Source organism: Hyla sarda, chromosome 7 (genome assembly GCF_029499605.1).
Source record: "Hyla sarda isolate aHylSar1 chromosome 7, aHylSar1.hap1, whole genome shotgun sequence".
Classification (NCBI taxonomy): Eukaryota; Metazoa; Chordata; class Amphibia; order Anura; family Hylidae; genus Hyla; species Hyla sarda.
Genome location: NC_079195.1, coordinates 12603957 through 12616663, shown reverse-complemented (window position 1 = coordinate 12616663; position 12707 = coordinate 12603957). Strand labels below are relative to the sequence as shown.

General features: G+C 43.7%; 1 protein-coding gene and 1 long non-coding RNA gene across 17 annotated transcripts in view; one reads left to right on the top strand and one right to left on the bottom strand.

Annotated features, from left to right (window-relative positions):
* ABLIM1 (actin binding LIM protein 1) overlaps positions 1-12707 on the bottom strand; it is a 349855-nt gene that overhangs the window by 223177 nt on the left and 113971 nt on the right. The window lies entirely within an intron of this gene.
* LOC130282549 (uncharacterized) overlaps positions 1-12707 on the top strand; it is a 56020-nt gene that overhangs the window by 40036 nt on the left and 3277 nt on the right. The window contains exon 2 of the long non-coding RNA XR_008846445.1: positions 444-519. This is a non-coding gene — a long non-coding RNA (uncharacterized LOC130282549). The remainder of the gene's footprint in view (positions 1-443; positions 520-12707) is intronic.

The following is a 12707-nucleotide window of genomic DNA, read 5'->3' as shown; positions in this document are numbered from 1 at the left end:
GCCGAAGGCTGTCTGGGCATGCTGGGAGTTGTAGTTTTGAAAAAACTGGAGCCACACTTCTTGGGAAAAAGTGCATTTGATGGTCAGCAAGTTCAGCCAATGTTGCAAATACTACAACTCTCAGCATGCCCTGATAGCCTTTAGCTGTCCGAGCATCCTGGGAGTTGTTGTTTTGCAACAGCTGGAGACACACTTATTGGGACACTCTGTTAGATGCTCAGCAGGTTCGGACAATGTTACAAAACAACAACTCTCTGCGTGCCTAGACAAGCTGTTTGGACATGCTGGGAGTTGTAGTTTTGAACAGCTGGAGGCACCCTGGTTGGAAAACATTGCATTAGATGACTACAGAACCAGCCTACATATGCTATGTCTACATGTGTCACAGTTATTATTTCCTGATACACTTATAGCACAATGTGACTTTGTATCATTTGTTACAGTGTGTCAGCTCAGGACCAGGAAGTAACAAAGTAACAACTATGCAGAGAAGAGAAGCTCCATATTAGAAGCTGCAGGGTGAGCAGGGGAAGGGTTAACTATAGATTATACATAAGGTTTATGATGTGACCTTGTGACTATGAGCAGATGCAATACGATAGCGCAAATGATACTGCAAAGTACAGCAGGTACTAACACTACAGGGTATATACGATATCACTAAAAGGCTAAACTACAACCTGCTCAGCTCTGCTAGAAAAGACGCAACGCCAGCATCTTACCCAGCGGAAAATCCGGCTCTATCCTGAACGCTGTGCAAGGAGACAAAACACATTACACCCGGCTGTGATATTCACATGGAGTATACAGATAGATATATATCAGAAACTGCAAATGTCTGCAACATTTATAGATGACAATGTAACCCCCGATAGATGACAATGTAACCCCCGATAGATGACAATGTAACCCCCGATAGATGACAATGTAACCTCCAATAGATGACAATGTAACCCCCGATAGATGACAATGTAACCTCCGATAGATGACAATGTAACCTCTGATAGATGACAATGTAACCTCCGATAGATGACAATGTAACCTCCGATAGATGACAATGTAACCTCTGATAGATGACAATGTAACCTCCGATAGATGACAATGTAACCTCTGATAGATGACAATGTAACCCCCGATAGATGACAATGTAACCCCCGATAAATGATAATGTAACCTCCTATAGATGACAATGTAACCTCTGATAGATGACAATGTAACCTCTGATAGATGACAATGTAACCCCTGATAGATGACAATGTAACCTCCGATAGATGACAATGTAACCTCTGATAGATGACAATGTAACCTCTGATAGATGACAATGTAACCTCCGATAGATGACAATGTAACCCCCGATAAATGATAATGTAACCTCTTATAGATGACAATGTAACCTCCGATAGATGACAATGTAACCTCTGATAGATGACAATGTAACCTCTGATAGATGACAATGTAACCTCCGATAGATGACAATGTAACCCCCGATAGATGACAATGTAACCTCCGATAGATGACAATGTAACCTCCGATAGATGACAATGTAACCTCTGATAGATGACAATGTAACCTCCGATAGATGACAATGTAACCCCTGATAGATGACAATGTAACCTCCGATAGATGACAATGTAACCCCCGATAAATGATAATGTAACCTCTGATAGATGACAATGTAACCTCCGATAGATGACAATGTAACCTCCGATAGATGACAATGTAACCCCCGATAGATGACAATGTAACCTCCGATAGATGACAATGTAACCTCCGATAGATGACAATGTAACCTCCGATAGATGACAATGTAACCTCCGATAGATGACAATGTAACCTCCGATAGATGACAATGTAACCTCTGATAGATGACAATGTAACCTCCGATAGATGACAATGTAACCCCTGATAGATGACAATGTAACCCCTGATAGATGACAATGTAACCTCTGATAGATGACAATGTAACCACCGATAGAAGACAATGTAACCTCTGATAGATGACAATGTAACCTCCGATAGATGACAATGTAACCCTGATAGATGACAATGTAACCTCTGATAGATGACAATGTAACCTCCGATAGATGACAATGTAACCTCCGATAGATGACAATGTAACCTCTGATAGATGACAATGTAACCTCTGATAGATGACAATGTAACCTCCGATAGATGACAATGTAACCTCCGATAGATGACAATGTAACCCCTGATAGATGACAATGTAACCTCTGATAGATGACAATGTAACCTCTGATAGATGACAATGTAACCTCCGATAGATAACAATGTAACCCCTGATAGATGACAATGTAACCTCTGATAGATGACAATGTAACCTCTGATAGATGACAATGTAACCTCCGATAGATGACAATGTAACCTCCGATAGATGACAATGTAACCTCCGATAGATGACAATGTAACCTCTGATAGATGACAATGTAACCTCCTATAGATGACAATGTAACCTCTGATAGATGACAATGTAACCTCCGATAGATGACAATGTAACTTCCGATAGATGACAATGTAACCTCCGATAGATGACAATGTAACCTCCTATAGATGACAATGTAACCTCCTATAGATGACAATGTAACCTCCGATAGATGACAATGTAACCCCTGATGGATCTATTGTTACATTGTCATCTATCTGAGGTTACATTGTCATCTATCGGAGGTTACATTGTCATCTATCAGAGGTTACATTGTCATCTATCGGAGGTTACATTGTCATCTATCAGAGGTTACATTGTCATCTATCAGAGGTTACATTGTCATCTATCAGAGGTTACATTGTCAATAGAAACAAAAAATGGCGACCGCAGCACTCCAAATAAATGTGAAAAAGAATTTATTCCAAGGTAAAAACAGGCAACGTTTCTGTGGCCTCACACCACCATTTTCAAGCCAAGGGTTACATTGTCATCTATCGGAGGTTACATTGTCATCTATCAGAGGTTACATTGTCATCTATCGGGGGTTACATTGTTATCTATCAGAGGTTACATTGTTATCTATCAGAGGTTACATTGTCATCTATCAGAGGTTACATTGTCATCTATCGGAGGTTACATTGTCATCTATCGGGGGTTACATTGTTATCTATCAGAGGTTACATTGTCATCTATCGGAGGTTACATTGTCATCTATCGGGGGTTACATTGTTATCTATCAGAGGTTACATTGTCATCTATCAGAGGTTACATTGTCATCTATCGGAGGTTACATTGTCATCTATCAGAGGTTACATTGTCATCTATCGGAGGTTACATTGTCATCTATCAGAGGTTACATTGTCATCTATCGGAGGTTACATTGTCATCTATCGGAGGTTACATTGTCATCTATCAGAGGTTACATTGTCATCTATCGGGGGTTACATTGTCATCTATCAGAGGTTACATTTTCCTCTATCGGAGGTTACATTGTCATCTATCGGAGGTTACATTGTCATCTATCGGAGGTTACATTGTCATCTATCGGAGGTTACATTGTCATCTATCGGAGGTTACATTGTCATCTATCGGAGGTTACATTGTCATCTATCGGGGGTTACATTGTCATCTATCGGAGGTTACATTGTCATCTATCAGAGGTTACATTATCATTTATCGGGGGTTACATTGTCATCTATCTATCTGTTTACAGACTGCAAATAATAATAAAAAAAAATACGTATCTACTCTGCTACCTCTATTTCTTCTACTATTCACACTATGGAATATCCGCCAGGAAATACATGCATTGCGTGCGCAGCCATCGCCGCCTGAATGAATGGCGCTAAGACTACCCAGACATGCGCCATCTCCATTGACAGCAATGCATTTCCCAGCAAATTGTTTATTCTTTTAGAATTCTTGCGGAATTTGAATTTCACTGGAGGAATTTTCCACCACGGAAATTCCACAACGTACACGGTGCAGCAGAATCCCACTGAAAACATAGGGAGGCTGCTGCACTGGAAGTTCCAAGCAGAGAAATTGTGTAGTGTAAACGGTCCCTAAAGCTGACTGCCAGTAATAGGTATGTATGTTTATCTCTCAATCCTCCCAAATATATGCACACTCAGCCCTACTGAGTGTGCATGTGTTCCAAAAGGTGGGACAAAGCAGCTGTCAGACACCTCTGGTGAACACTCACCTCCCTAAAAAAAAAAAAAAAAAGGAGGCTCCTATACACATTAGATCAGTGTTTCCCAACCAGTGTGCCTCCAGCTGTTGCAAAACCACAACTCCCAGCATGCCCAGACAGCCGAAGGCTGTCTGGGCATGCTGGGAGTTGTAGTTTTGAAAAAACTGGAGCCACACTTCTTGGGAAAAAGTGCATTTGATGGTCAGCAAGTTCAGCCAATGTTGCAAATACTACAACTCTCAGCATGCCCTGATAGCCTTTAGCTGTCCGAGCATCCTGGGAGTTGTTGTTTTGCAACAGCTGGAGACACACTTATTGGGACATTCTGTTATATTTTTATGTGTGGTAGGTTACATTGTCCTTTATCTTTATGTGGTAGGTTACATTGTGATCTATTTTAGACTACATTGTCTCTTCCTGGTGTCAGTGTCTTGTGGTATTCTGTGCCCGGTGCTGGTGCCAGGCCCTGGTATCTATGTAGGCTGCAGGGCAGAGTGACAGATGAGTGATTTATGAATCAGTGTGTGCGGAGATAACATTCCGCCTGTATTATTGGCGCTGTTTATGAAGTGGGTGTGCTGCGGTGCTGCGCTCATGTGTGACCTTTGCTCTCTTTCCCTGTTGATAAATGTTGATAGTGAACTTACGTGAATTCTTCCTGCACCCCTGGGATCTGAGGCTGAGGAGATAGTGATGTCACCATCATCTATCAGAGGTTACATTGTCATCTATCTGAGGTTACATTGTCATCTATCGGGGGTTACATTGTCCTCTATCGGGGGTTACATTGTCATCTATCGGAGGTTACATTGTCATCTATCGGAGGTTACATTGTCATCTATCAGAGGTTACATTGTCATCTATCGGGGGTTACATTGTCATCTATCAGAGGTTACATTGTCATCTATCAGAGGTTACATTGTCATCTATCGGGGGTTACATTGTCATCTATCAGAGGTTACATTGTCATCTATCGGGGGTTACATTGTCATCTATCGGGGGTTACATTGTCATCTATCGGGGGCTACATTGTCATCTATCGGGGGTTACATTGTCATCTATCGGGGGTTACATTGTCATCTATCGTAGGTTACATTGTCATCTATCAGAGGTTACATTGTCATCTATCAGGTTATATTGTCATCTATCGGAGGTTACATTGTCATCCATCAGGGGTTACATTGTCATCTATCGGGGGTTACATTGTCATCTATCGGGGGTTACATTGTCATCTATCGTAGGTTACATTGTCATCTATCGGAAGTTACATTGTCATCTATCAGAGGTTACATTGTCATCTATCAGAGGTTACATTGTCATCTATCGGAGGTTACATTGTCATCTATCGGAGGTTACATTGTCATCCATCAGGGGTTACATTGTCATCTATCGGAGGTTACATTGTCATCTATCGGAGGTTACATTGTCATCTATCAGGTTATATTGTCATCTATCGGAGGTTACATTGCCATCTATCAGAGGTTACATTGTCATCTATCGGGGGTTACATTGTCATCTATCGGGGGTTACATTGTCATCTATCAGAGGTTACATTGTCATCTATCGGAAGTTACATTGTCATCTATCAGAGGTTACATTGTCATCTATCAGAGGTTACATTGTCATCTATAGGAGGTTACATTGTCATCTATCAGAGGTTACATTATCATCTATCAGAGGTTACATTGTCATCTATCAGGGGTTACATTGTCATCTATCAGAGGTTACATTGTCATCTATCAGGGGTTACATTGTCATCCATCAGGGGTTACATTGTCATCCATCAGGGGTTACATTGTCCATGTAACCCCCAATAGATGACAATGGAACCTCTGATAGACGACAATGTAACCTCTGATAGATGACAATGTAACCTCTGATAGATGACAATGTAACCTCCTATAGATGACAATGTAACCTCTGATAGATGACAATGTAACCTCTGATAGATGACAATGTAACTTCCGATAGATGACAATGTAACCTCTGATAGATGACAATGTAACCTACGATAGATGACAATGTAACCTCTGATAGATGACAATGTAACCTCCGATAGATGACAATGTAACCCCTGATAGATGACAATGTAACCTCCGATAGATGACAATGTAACCTCCGATAGATGACAATGTAACTGTCACGATTCGGCTTCCAGGTAGTGGATCCTCTGTGTCAGCGAGGGATTGGCGTGGACCGTGCTGGTGGACCGGTTCTAAGAGGCTACTGGTGTTCACCAGAGCCCGCCGCAAAGCGGGATGGTCTTGCTGCGGCAGTAGCAACCAGGTCGTATCCACTAGCAACGGCTCAACCTCGCTGACTGCTGAGAAGGCGTGGGACAGAAGGACTAGGCAGAGGCAAGGTCAGACGTAGCAGAAGGTCGGGGGCAGGCGGCAAGGTTCGTAGTCAGGATGGATAGCAAGGGTTCAGGTACACAGGCTTTGGACACACTAAACGCTTTCACTGGCACAAGGCAACAAGATCCGGCAAGGGAGTGCAAGGGAGGAGATCAGATATAGCCAGGGAGCAGATGGAAGCCAATTAAGCTAATTGGGCCAGGCACCAATCATTGGTGCACTGGCCCTTTAAGTCTCAGAGAGCTGGCGCGCGCGCGCCCTAGAGAGCGGAGCCGCGCGCGCCAGCACAAGACAGCAGGGGACCGGGACGGGTAAGTGACCTGGGATGCGATTCGCGAGCGGGCACGTCCCGCTGTGCGAATCGCATCCCCGACGGCCATGACAGTGCAGCGCTCCCGGTCAGCGGGACCGACCGGGGCGCTGCAGGGAGAAAGACGCCGTGAGCGCTCCGGGGAGGAGCGGGGACCCGGAGCGCTAGGCGTAACAGTAACCTCCGATAGATGACAATGTAACCTCTGATAGATAACAATGTAACCCCTGATAGATGACAATGTAACCCCTGATAGATGACAATGTAACCTCCGATAGATGACAATGTAACCTCCGATAGATGACAATGTAACCTCCGATAGATGACAATGTAACCCCTGATAGATGACAATGTAACCTCCGATAGATGACAATGTAACCCCCGATAGATGACAATGTAACCTCCGATAGATGACAATGTAACCTCCGATAGATGACAATGTAACCTCCGATAGATGACAATGTAACCTCTGATAGACGACAATGTAACCTCTGATAGATGACAATGTAACCTCCGATAGATGACAATGTAACCTCCGATAGATGACAATGTAACCTCCGATAGATGACAATGTAACCCCCGATAGATGACAATGTAACCTCTGATAGATGACAATGTAACCTCTGATAGATGACAATGTAACCTCTGATAGATGACAATGTAACCTCCGATAGATGACAATGTAACCTCCGATAGATGACAATGTAACCTCCGATAGATGACAATGTAACCTCTGATAGATGACAATGTAACCTCCGATAGATGACAATGTAACCTCCGATAGATGACAATGTAACCTCCGATAGATGACAATGTAACCTCTGATAGATGACAATGTAACCCCCGATAGATGACAATGTAACCTCCTATAGATGACAATGTAACCTCTGATAGATAACAATGTAACCTCTGACAGATGACAATGTAACCTCTGATAGATAACAATGTAACCTCTGATAGATAACAATGTAACCCCTGATAGAGGACAATGTAACCTCTGATAGATGACAATGTAACCCCCGATAGATGACAATGTAACCCCCGATAGATGACAATGTAACCTCGGGTAGATAACAATGTAACCTCCGATAGATAACAATGTAACCCCTGATAGATGACAATGTAACCTCCGATAGATGACAATGTAACCTCCGATAGATGACAATGTAACCTCTGATAGATGACAATGTAACCCCTGATAGATGACAATGTAACCTCTGATAGATGACAATGTAACCTCCGATAGATGACAATGTAACCTCCGATAGATGACAATGTAACCCCTGATAGATGACAATGTAACCTCCGATAGATGACAATGTAACCTCTGATAGATGACAATGTAACCCCCGATAGATGACAATGTAACCTCTGATAGATGACAATGTAACCTCTGATAGATGACAATGTAACCTCTGATAGATGACAATGTAACCCCCGATAGATGACAATGTAACCTCTGATAGATGACAATGTAACCTCTGATAGATGACAATGTAACCTCTGATAGATGACAATGTAACCCCTGATAGATGACAATGTAACCCCCGATAGATGACAATGTAACCTCTGATAGATGACAATGTAACCTCTGATAGATGACAATGTAACCTCTGATAGATGACAATGTAACCCCCGATAGATGACAATGTAACCTCCGATAGATGACAATGTAACCTCTGATAGATGACAATGTAACCCCTGATAGATGACAATGTAACCTCTGATAGATGACAATGTAACCTCTGATAGATGACAATGTAACCTCCGATAGATGACAATGTAACCTCCGATAGATGACAATGTAACCTCTGATAGATGACAATGTAACCCCTGATAGATGACAATGTAACCTCCGATAGATGACAATGTAACCCCTGATAGATGACAATGTAACCCCTGATAGATGACAATGTAACCTCCGATAGATGACAATGTAACCTCCGATAGATGACAATGTAACCCCCGATAGATGACAATGTAACCTCCGATAGATGACAATGTAACCTCCGATAGATGACAATGTAACCTCTGATAGATGACAATGTAACCCCTGATAGATGACAATGTAACCCCCGATAGATGACAATGTAACCTCCGATAGATGACAATGTAACCCCTGATAGATGACAATGTAACCCCTGATAGATGACAATGTAACCTCCGATAGATGACAATGTAACCTCCGATAGATGACAATGTAACCCCCGATAGATGACAATGTAACCTCCGATAGATGACAATGTAACCTCCGATAGATGACAATGTAACCTCTGATAGATGACAATGTAACCCCTGATAGATGACAATGTAACCCCCGATAGATGACAATGTAACCTCCGATAGATGACAATGTAACCTCCGATAGATGACAATGTAACCTCCGATAGATGACAATGTAACCCCTGATAGATGACAATGTAACCCCTGATAGATGACAATGTAACCTCCGATAGATGACAATGTAACCCCCGATAGATGACAATGTAACCTCCGATAGATGACAATGTAACCCCCGATAGATGACAATGTAACCCCCGATAGATGACAATGTAACCTCCGATAGATGACAATGTAACCCCCGATAGATGACAATGTAACCCCCTGATAGATGACAATGTAACCTCTGATAGATGACAATGTAACCTCTGATAGATGACAATGTAACCCCTGATAGATGACAATGTAACCCCTGATAGATGACAATGTAACCTCTGATAGATGACAATGTAACCTCTGATAGATGACAATGTAACCCCCGATAGATGACAATGTAACCCCTGATAGATGACAATGTAACCTCTGATAGATGACAATGTAACCCCCGATAGATGACAATGAAAACAATACAAATCACAATTTGACCCTAAGAAATACAGGTACAGACATTTATTTGTGCCACTCACAAGGTCACTAGCTACAATGTATCCCCATAGGAAAACAATGAGGTTGCGGTTATCATGTGATGTTGCTTCCCATTGTGTGCGACCATATGGCGCCTTGTAGTATTCAGATTGTGGGGATTTGGTCTCATTGTAAAATTAGGAAGGTCTTTTGTAATGAGTAATGTTTTTTTCATCTTATTTAGCAATTTCGATTCAGCTATTGGTGCGTCCATATCTGGGAAAGCCTTCGGCTGTCTGGGCATGCTGGTTGTTGTAGTTTTGCAACAGCTGGAGGCGCGCTGGTCAGAAAACACTAAATTAACACCCCTTCTGGAATAGAGAGGTTGGACTAGGGACTTTCTCCTGCAAAGATTGTCTAGGATAAGAATGTGACTTAAGTACCATTCAACTGGGCATGTTGGGAGTTGTAGTTCTGCAACAGCTGGAGGCATACTGGTCAGGAAACACTGACTTAACTCCCCTTCTGTAATAGAAAAGTTGGACAAAGGACTTTCTCCAGCAATGATTGTCTAGGATTAGCATGTGACCAAAGCACCATTCAACTAGGCATGCTGGTCATTGTAATTTTGCAACATCAGGGGGCACCTAGATGAGTACAACCCCTCTGATTCACTGTAAAATTATTTTGCCACTCAGGAGTTCATAAAAGCTGGGTGAAAAGATGAATCATGTTACCAGGTTAAGTCCAAAGTTTACACTTGTAAAAAGAGTCAAGTCTAACAAGTCCAGTCAGTCTTAGAGAGAGGTATATGGTACAGGAAAATGTTTGTATATATAAAATATTTCTATGGGGGGGGGGGGGGGGGGGGGGGGGGTTCACAAGTCCTTCCATGTTATAAATATACAGACTGATCCTATGTGTTGTGCTGATAAAGGGGACACATTTCCAGGGTCACAGTCACCTATATTTACACAGGACGCCATCAGCATTTCCACTTCCCCATCCATGATGTGTTATGCTTTGTAGTGGGGCATTCCTGACATACAAGGAGAACACATTCCCCCCTTACACAAGCTCCAGTGACACATGGAGGGTCCACGCGGCACAAGGACCCCGACACGTGTGAGCCCAGCTGCTGTAACGTGAGCATCTCCACTATGTGCGCCGCCATCCCATACATATACCCAATCCTCACTGTACAACAGGGGTCTCAAACTCAAATTATCTGGGGCCACTGGAGGTACTGGCTGGGTGAGGCTGGGCCGCATGCGCCCCTCACATATAATGCCCCCATCACATATAATGCCCCCATCATGTGCCCCTCACATATAATGCCCCCATCATGTGCCCCTCACATATAATGCCCCCATCATGCGCCCCTCACATATAATGCACCCATCATGCGCCCCTCACATATAATGCCCCCATCACATATAATGCCCCCATCATGTGCCCCTCACATATAATGCCCCCATCATGTGCCCCTCACATATAATGCCCCCATCACATATAATTCCCCCATCATGCGCCCCTCACATATAATGCCCCCATCATGTGCCCCTCACATATAATGCCCCCATCATGCGCCCCTCACATATAATGCCCCCATCATGTGCCCCTCACAAATAATGCCCTCCTCATGTGCCCCTCACAAATAATGCCCCCATCATGTGCCCCTCACATATAATGCCCCCATCATGCGCCCCTCACATATAATGCACCCATCATGCGCCCCTCACATATAATGCCCCCATCACATATAATGCCCCCATCATGTGCCCCTCACATATAATGCCCCCATCATGTGCCCCTCACATATAATGCCCCCATCACATATAATTCCCCCATCATGCGCCCCTCACATATAATGCCCCCATCATGTGCCCCTCACATATAATGCCCCCATCATGCGCCCCTCACATATAATGCCCCCATCATGTGCCCCTCACAAATAATGCCCTCCTCATGTGCCCCTCACAAATAATGCCCCCATCATGTGCCCCTCACATATAATGCCCCCATCATGCGCCCCTCAAATATAATGCCCCCATCATGCGCCCCTCACATATAATGCCCCATCATGAGCCCCTCACATATAATGCCCCATCATAAGCCCCTCACATATAATGCCCGATCATGTGCCCCTCACATATAATGCCCCTATCATGCGCTCCTCACATATAATACCCTCATCATGAGCCCCTCACATATAATGCCCCTATCATGTGCCCCTCACATATAATGCCCCTATCATGCGCTCCTCACATATAATACCCTCATCATGAGCTCCTCACATATAATGCCCCATCATGTGCCCCTCACATATAATGCCCCCATCATGCGCTCCTCACATATAATACCCTCATCATGCGCCCCTCACATATAATGTCCCCATCACATATAATGCCCCCATCATACACCCCTCACATATAATGCCCCCATCATACACCCCTCACATATAATGCCCCCATCATGTGCCCCTCACATATAATGCCCCCATCATGAGCCCCTCACATATAATGCCCCCATCATGCGCCCCTCACATATAATGCCCCCATCAGGCGCCCCTCACATATAATGCCCCCATCATGCGCCAATCACATATAATGCCCCCATCATGTGCCCCTCACATATAATGCCCCCATCATACGCCCCTCACATATAATGCCCCCATCATGTGCCCCTCACATATAATGCCCCCATCATGTGCCAATCACATATAATGCCCCCATCATGCGCCCCTCACATATAATGCCCCCATCATGTGCCCCTCACATATAATGCCCCATCATGTGCCCTCACATATAATGCCCCATCATGTTCCCCTCACATATAATGCCCCCATCATGTGCCCCTCACATATAATGCCCCCATCATGTGCCCCTCACATATAATGCCCCCATCATACGCCCCTCACATATAATGCCCCCATCATGTGCCCCTCACATATAATGCCCCCATCATGTGCCAATCACATATAATGCCCCCATCATGCGCCCCTCACATATAATGCCCCCATCATGTGCCCCTCACATATAATGCCCCCATCATGTG